The 7,711-nt window shown below is 40.5% G+C and overlaps 1 non-coding gene across 1 annotated transcript; it reads left to right on the top strand.

Moving 5' to 3' along the window:
• LOC111756058 (small nucleolar RNA SNORA2/SNORA34 family) lies at nt 1-137 on the top strand. Its single transcript, XR_002790560.1, has one exon. It is a non-coding gene; the product is annotated as a small nucleolar RNA SNORA2/SNORA34 family (small nucleolar RNA).
• Nucleotides 138-7,711: the final 7,574 nt, after the last annotated feature.

Raw genomic sequence — 7,711 nt, 5'->3', positions numbered from 1 at the left:
CGGGCCCTGAATCAAGGCCAGCAGCTTCCTGATGCTGTTGATTTCAAGCAGGAGCCTAAAGAGATGTCTTTCTATGGTCTGTTGGCCATTTCAGAACTTGGGCAGTGAAATGGTCAGTTCATTAGAAAGAAACAGCTTGAAGCAACCCCTACCACCCCTGGTGAGCAGCTGTGAGTGTGGCAGGCTGTGGCGGCCCAGGAAGGGAGCCACCTGCATTTACTGGAACCCGTGCCATGCTGGGACCTGGAATGCTGGGAAACCAAGCAACCCCTCCCCGCTGCCTGTTTTGTTCTATTGAACTTCAATATACATGAAAGTATGGACAGCTATTTTGAAAAGAACGAAAGACTCTACGACAGCCATTATTGACTTCCATATTGTCTAGTTTTGAAGACCTAAAACACGTTCCTCATTCAGTTCAGAGCAGCTTTATACTATGTTGTTTTGTATTAATTCTCTGTATGTGAAGACATGGACAACTATTTGGAAGAAAACAAGACACAATATGATAGTGAAGATCTCAGGTTAGCTTTGAAATTTACATTGTTTTCTTATGTTCTGTTTTGTTGTGTTTAATTTTATCCCCTTTAAAATAAAAAATTTTTTTAAATTTTTAAAAAAGAACATAGTGCTTAATATCTTCATTCAAAATGATCTGTAGAGAGCTGCGAAAGCTGGAAATGATCACACATGCAGGTCTAGGGCATGGCCAGATGGAGAGTCAGGAGCATCTAGGGCAAACCACATGAACAATCTGCTCCAGCCCAGAAAACATCAAGCTCTTAAACAATCCAAGCAATGGGTTGCTAGGCAAAAGGGTGCCATGTGACATTATCTTGCTAAATATATAAATCAACACCCCTATGTTAGTAATTCAGTTCCTTTCCTTCCATCCAGAAGATGGGCTCCAGCTTTCTGTGTCTTGTCTTTATTTTTTTACCTTCTCACCATCCTTCATGGTTCTCACCCTGGGAGTCTCAGGAGCTGCACAGGTCATAACAATTATTAACATTCTGATCTTCTGAGCCTTGGCCAGAATTGTCTGGTGATACCTGTTTACAGTGTTCTAGGCTTTCTTCAGCCCAATTCTCCATTTTTTTTTCAAACTCCAGAAAACTAGTTCCAAAAATTTTGAGTCACATGGTCAGATACAGACAACAACCCAAATCTCAGAATTAGCTTTGGTTTTACTTACAGATTTTACTATAAATATGACTAATGCTTCTAGTGAGGAGAAATAGTTCATTTGTTATCAGAAGGAAGCTTTCACCAAGCATTTGAGAAACACAATTTACAAGAGGGAAGGGCTGGGGATTTTTTGCAGAGACATATGCCTGGCAAGGACAAGGTCATGAGTTCAACCTCTGGTACCAAGAAAAAAAGGGAAGTGTTTGTTTTGGTTCAAAGTTTCATAGATTTTAGTTGATCAGCTGGCTCTGAGACAGAAACATCATGCCTGAAGGACATGGCAGAAGAAAGCTGCTCAACTCACGATAGGAAGCAGAGCACAGGGAAGAGTCAGAAAAGAGATCAGATACAACATATACTTCCCAAGGTCACATGGCCCACCCAGACAGGTAAGTGAGGTACAAATATTATAGGCAGTCAGGGCTAGGCCCTTGAAGAAGTCAGTAAAGATACATTACAACTGTGGATGGAGATGCGTCTGCCCTATTTGAGTCTTGGGAAGCAGCTTTTGCTGCATCTGTCCAGACCCACATCAGTCTCTTCTGGATCACCTGGAATAAAGGGTACAGCAGTGTAGCTAGGTACAGTAGGCTCACATACACCTGTAATTTATGTAGTATTGTGGATCTGGGGTATGCCTGGATTTTATCTATAATGGCATTGGGAGTTACTTTTATCTTACCAGATTATACCCAAGAATTTGACAGCCAAGCCAGGACCCTGGACCTTGTCTTTGTTGACATCCCACCCCCAATCCAGCAAAGCTAGGGTTAGGGTTAGGGTTAGGGTTAGGGTTAGGGTTAGGATTAGGGTTAGGGTGTGCAATGGCTTCTATATCTGCAAGGCAATCAGAGGTTAATATAATATCATTAATATAATGAAACAGTGACACAAGAGTGTGCCTTGGTCCAGGTGACCAAGTCCTGGACCATCAGGCCATGATCCAAAGTTGGGCTGTGCAAATAGCCTTGTGGCAACATCTGGAATGTCCATTATATACTCTCCCAGGTGAAGGTAAACTGATACTGTCAGGTGTGACAGCAATGAAGAAGGCATTAGCTTAATCCATACTGTAATGGGATCAATCCCGTGACAGGGTGAGATGATCCATCAAATTTGCAATATTAGCCACTGCCCAAGAGAGTTACTTTATTTAATTCTCAGAAACCTACAGTCATTTGCTACATCCCATCTGGCTTCCATATAGGCTATACTGGGGAGTTGAAGGGGCTGCATCATCTCTGGCCTTTCCAGTTTCAAGATGGTTTGTCCTATTTGCTCATGCTCCCCAGCAGCCAGTACTGCTGCATGCAGACAACCCATGTAGCCTGCAAGAGAATCATTGGTGCATGGTGTGGATGTTTTGGGCCATTCTTATCTTTGGGTATCAAGTGGACCACTGCTCTGCCCTTGGAAGCCTTCCATGCCACTAAGAAGACTACAGATAACCAGGGAGAGGCTAGGGAATGGATGCTGGCAACAAACCCCCAGGGCTCTCCCTCATTATCAGGAGCTGTTTCCACAGAAATGGCAAAAACATTCACTTTATCCTGGTAACTGCATCACTTGTCAGGGTCAGATGACTGATGGGATATTTTCACAGATAAAGTCCCCAAGGAAAAGAAAGTCAGTGGAGCAGACATCAGCAACAGCAGTAAGCAGCAAGCATCTTTATTGATCAACCTGTACATATTAGCCATTATCAAGGTTTACATTCTTTTGTACTGTCATAACCATGTGGTGCATATGGTGGTCTATGCCAAGTCATGTTTATAAGTGTACTCCACTTGCACCTAGCCATCAGGGTCATGCCTTTATGGATCCTGAGACACTCCAGCCTTTGAAGCAATCTGATATGGCTCCCATACTCTGTCAGCTAGTTAAAGGCTCTTAGAGCAGATGCCACACACTTAAAACAGAGGACAGGTTCTCTACCTTCTGGTGAATCCCCACTGACTCCAGTGGCCAGTGGAATGTTGACCAGATAGGGAGCTGGAATCCTTTCTGAAGATAGTTGTCGGTTGCATGGAATAATGAAAACCGAAAACACCACTGAGAAGTCACAGGCAGGGTAACTCTGGCAGATAGTCAGAGGTTCCTTAGTGGGAGTCGGGTCCCAACTGCCTGACTGCATAACCAGCAGAAAAATCTACTAATATATCATACTTTTCTCTCTGGTTATAAGTTAGAAACTCCCTCTAAGTTCTTCTCCAACTCACTGGGAGTTAACTTCAGAGCTATCTTTATTATAACACTTCTCTCTCCAGAAAGTCAGGCTGAAGCAGCTTAAAACAACCATTTGCATTTCAGAGAGGAGAACAGCTAACAATCTTCACTTATGTCTTATACATGGTAATTAAAAATAAGAGATTTTAGTCAATCTTTCTCTTCTTTTAAATGTGTCTTTACTAACATATGAATTGTGGTTGCTAGGTGAAGGGTTTAAGTTTAACCTGTGAGCTTCAGAGACATAGAATTTAAAATTAGACTTTAAATAAAGTGCAGCCTTGTATTACTGCTAAGGAAGGTTGCCTAGGTGATTAGTGAGCTAACATAAATGTCTTGGAGACTTCTTTGCCCAAGGTGTGATTTTTTTCTGAGCTATTATTTGACTCTGTCTATCTCTGGAGGTGATCTCTTTGCAGGCTGAGAAGAGCTCCAATTACTTTTGACTCATTCTTTGTTATCTGCCCTCATTCTCTTTCAAAGAACTAGAAATCAGTGGTTTAGTACTAAGCAATGATTCCTTTTTAAAACATGTCTCTTACAGCTGAGATCAATTGTAATGTTTGCATCTAAAAACAACTTCTGGGGTTAACAATTCGAGTTTTCAGGAAACACAGGGTTATGATCTGGTAAATTTGGATAATCCAACCAGACCCATCTTCTGGTTTCTCTCCAGAGAGCAGCCACTGCTCTGGAGCTAGTCACTGTGGTGAGGGGGTAGATGGGGATATAGAAATCAAGTAGAAATTAAAGGGATGCCAATTCTTTTTCCCGTATTTTCACATGGGGGAAATTGATGTCAAAATCTTTTACTTCTTCGGAATGTATTCTTAAGCACTAGAAAATGTTCAACCCTTACTTATTGAATTTTTTTGCACCCGTGCATTGCCTGCCTACCCCTAGAGCCAAAATAGAATGCAAAAGGAAGAAATTTGTTTGTTTTGAGACAGGTCTCACTATGTTTAGGATGCCTTCGACTCCAATATGTTGTTTTGTTGTTGTTGTTTTGTTTTGTAGTACCGGGGGTCAAACTCACAACCTTGTGCTTGCCAGGCAGGTGTTTATGCCACTGAGCTAAGTCCCTAGCCCACAATGCCAATATGTAGTCCAGGATGATCTTGAACTCAGAATGATCCTCCTGCCTCTGCCTGCCAAATGCTGAGATTAAAGGTGTGAGCCACCACACCCAGCTCTGCAGAGGGAAGTATTAATTATGATCCTATTTCACAACTAGCATCATTGTTTGGGCTATCTTTTTTATTTTTAATTTTACACTTTTTTTTTTCTTTTTACCGGCACCGGAGATCGAACTCATGACTGCCTGCTTGCAAGGCAGGTGCTTATGCCGCTGAGCTAAATCCCCAGTCCCTGTTTGGACTATCTTTACAATAAGAAATAATCCTTACTTGTGTTCAAAATATAAATATAAGCCATATGGAACTACTCATATTCATATCTCATTTTCTCTTGGTAACTTGAGACAGATTGAACAAGATCTAGGAAAGTTTTCAGACAACCCTAGTAAGTACATTGAGGTCTTCAGAGGACTTACTCAGAACTATGAACTAGGCTGGAAAGATACAATGTTACTCTTAAATCAAACATTGACTTCTAATGAGAGATAGGCAGCCAGGAAAACACATGGTTCCTACTGCAGACCAAGCAATCTCTATAAGCTCTTCAATGGCCTACCAACCAGATGGGGGAATGCAATAGGAAACATTTTCAGACATGTATTCTCAAGGGTCTAAGAAGGATGAGAACTAAGACCTTCAGTTATTTTAAATGGTCAACTATTCATCAAGGGAAAAGTGAGAACCCCTCTACCTTATCAGATTGTTTATAAGAGGCAGTGATAAAATGTAAGTCTCTAGTTACTGATTCAATAGGGTTAGAGTAGTCTGGTGCAACAGAGAAACAAAAAGTACAAAATGAACGTGTTTATTGAGTTGAGGACATGGAAAGGAGCACACAACCATGGCAGCTGGGCTGTCTCCTTCAGCCAGATATAGAGAGGCAGAGGGCTTATGACCTCTGATCAGAAGCAGCACATGGGGCACCGATTGGAATGAACCGATGTGAGGAACTGATTGGAATTCTCTGTGTGTGCAAACAGGAAGGGGAGCTGCAATTAGGGCTGAAGAAGAAGCAGGAAGTGGTAAGCGTTCCACTTTTGGCCTTCCACCATGCTAGACCACTGCCATTATTGTACAGTAATTTATACTAGGGCAAGAACCTTCCAGATAGGACAGATTATTATTAAAGACAATTTTATTACCCTATCAGCCCCAGATATTGGGGGAAAGTTGCAAAAGATGGCTTTTGCTCCAGATAGCTCACTTGATACTTTAGTCAAAATTGCCTTCTTAGTATTTTTTAATTGAGAGGAGGAAGAGATTAATTGAGAGGAGGAAGAGACCAAGAGAAAATGCCTACCTTGTTGTGGGCTTAAAAGAAAAAGACCCTAAATCTAATTCTTGGGGCTCCAAGAAGAGCTTGACGACTAAACTCACTTGCTATAATGTGAAAATCAGGCCACCTTAAGAGGAGCTTCCATAAGGGCTCCCTAAGCCGTGATCTTATTGTAAAGGTGACTATTCATTTCACCAACTGGCCCAGCAAGATTTAAACTATGCTGCCTCCTTGTGGAAACAGAAATACTGAAGTGCAGGCAACTAAAGGTAAAATAGAGCAGTAAGAGCTGCTCTGGTACAAATGCATTTCAAAAATTCAATTTTTCCTCACCAGAGACATTACCCTCTCTCAGGAACTTGGCCTAGCTCCCAGTCACCTAAAACAAGTTATGGTGAATGCTTGAATAAAAGAGACAAGAAATATGATGGTTTGGAAGAGTCCAGGAGGGTCAGAACTAACTCTAGGAGCTAAGATAAGCCAGAGTACCCATATTTATTGGGTTTTAGATGAGTTTGGGAGTGTGCACGAAATGGAGGGCACATCTGAGCCCAAAGCACCAGAAAATGAGCAGGACTTGAGAAGTTAGAATGAAGGCAGCAAATTTTGCTAATTAGGAGAACTGTTTGATCTTTAAGGTTGGCTATTTATCACTCTTTTTTTTTTTAATTTAAAGAGGAAAAAAGGAAATAAAATAAAAAAACAAAGCAGTAAGAGGGTACAAATAATACAGAATTTCAAGGAAAAAAATACAATATCACTAGTTAATAGGTTACATATTGTCATCTTTGAAACAGTTGTCCAAATTATAAAATTAAAGCATATAAAGTAAACATTCATACAATGAGATTGCAGACAGTGCTGATCAAGGATCCAACAAAAGTTCAGTAATATGGATTTCCATCCTACACACTCAAATATACATGCAGTTATATCCCTTAGACCACCTTCCTTTCCTCTTTTTAATAACAATTACACTTTTTGGGTTATTTATCACTCTTGAATAGGGAGTTTCAGCAGACCACAATTGCAACATTATCTTGTCTTCAGAGACTGCCAGTATGAGATTTTCTAACACAGCCAGAGATCCCTTTCAGCAATTTAACCTTCACATAGTCCAGTCCCCAACAACTCTCTAAAGTCAATTGATAACTTTAATTTTAATAATTGCCTATGACTGATAACTGAAGGACACAAGATTTACTTAATCTATAATCATAGAGTCTCCTTTCTGAGATCCCAGAAGATGTTGATTGGTTTTTCCATGTTAGATGCATGTAAAAGATACCTTCTTTTATATTCCTTTAATACAGATCCCCAGTTTCTTTTTTGTCTTTGAATATCTTCACAGCCAGGCCTCTTACCTGACATGGACTGTATTCCTCAAAGATTCAGTGACAGTACTTATGTTTTGGGTAAGGACTTTACCATGAGGCAGTGTATTTTAAATTTTCTCAGGTCATGGCTTTGCAGTACATATATGCTATACTGTTATATGTCCCCTCAGAAAAGCTCCCTAGCCAAGCCACCCATGCTCTGCTAGAGTTCCTAGCAGACAGAAGTTAAAGGTCTCTAGGTCTAAAGCACAATTATGCAGGCTTAAGGTAAAATATTTGGCCCTCATCATATCTAACAGAACTCAAAGGCTAAAGGAAAATAAAGTTAAACCAATACATCCCACAGCCCAAGACTCTAACTCCTAAAGAGATTTCTAAAAATTATAGTTTATCTCACCTTTAGATAACAAGACGATGAAATTTCATGACTTTTTCAGCTTATAAAAGAAACCCAAAAGGCAAATACTGAGATTTTAATCTTGGAACCTGATTTCCAAAATGCATTCTAAAAGCTTAAACAAGCCCTTCTATATGCCCCAGCATTGACT

The sequence above is a fragment of the Cavia porcellus genome, unplaced genomic scaffold (genome assembly GCF_034190915.1).
Source record: "Cavia porcellus strain 051 isolate PalLab524CR breed Dunkin Hartley unplaced genomic scaffold, mCavPor4.1 scaffold_22, whole genome shotgun sequence".
NCBI lineage: Eukaryota > Metazoa > Chordata > Mammalia > Rodentia > Caviidae > Cavia > Cavia porcellus.
The sequence above is the reverse complement of the archived record's forward strand: the minus strand, read 5'-3'. Positions and strand labels throughout refer to the sequence as shown.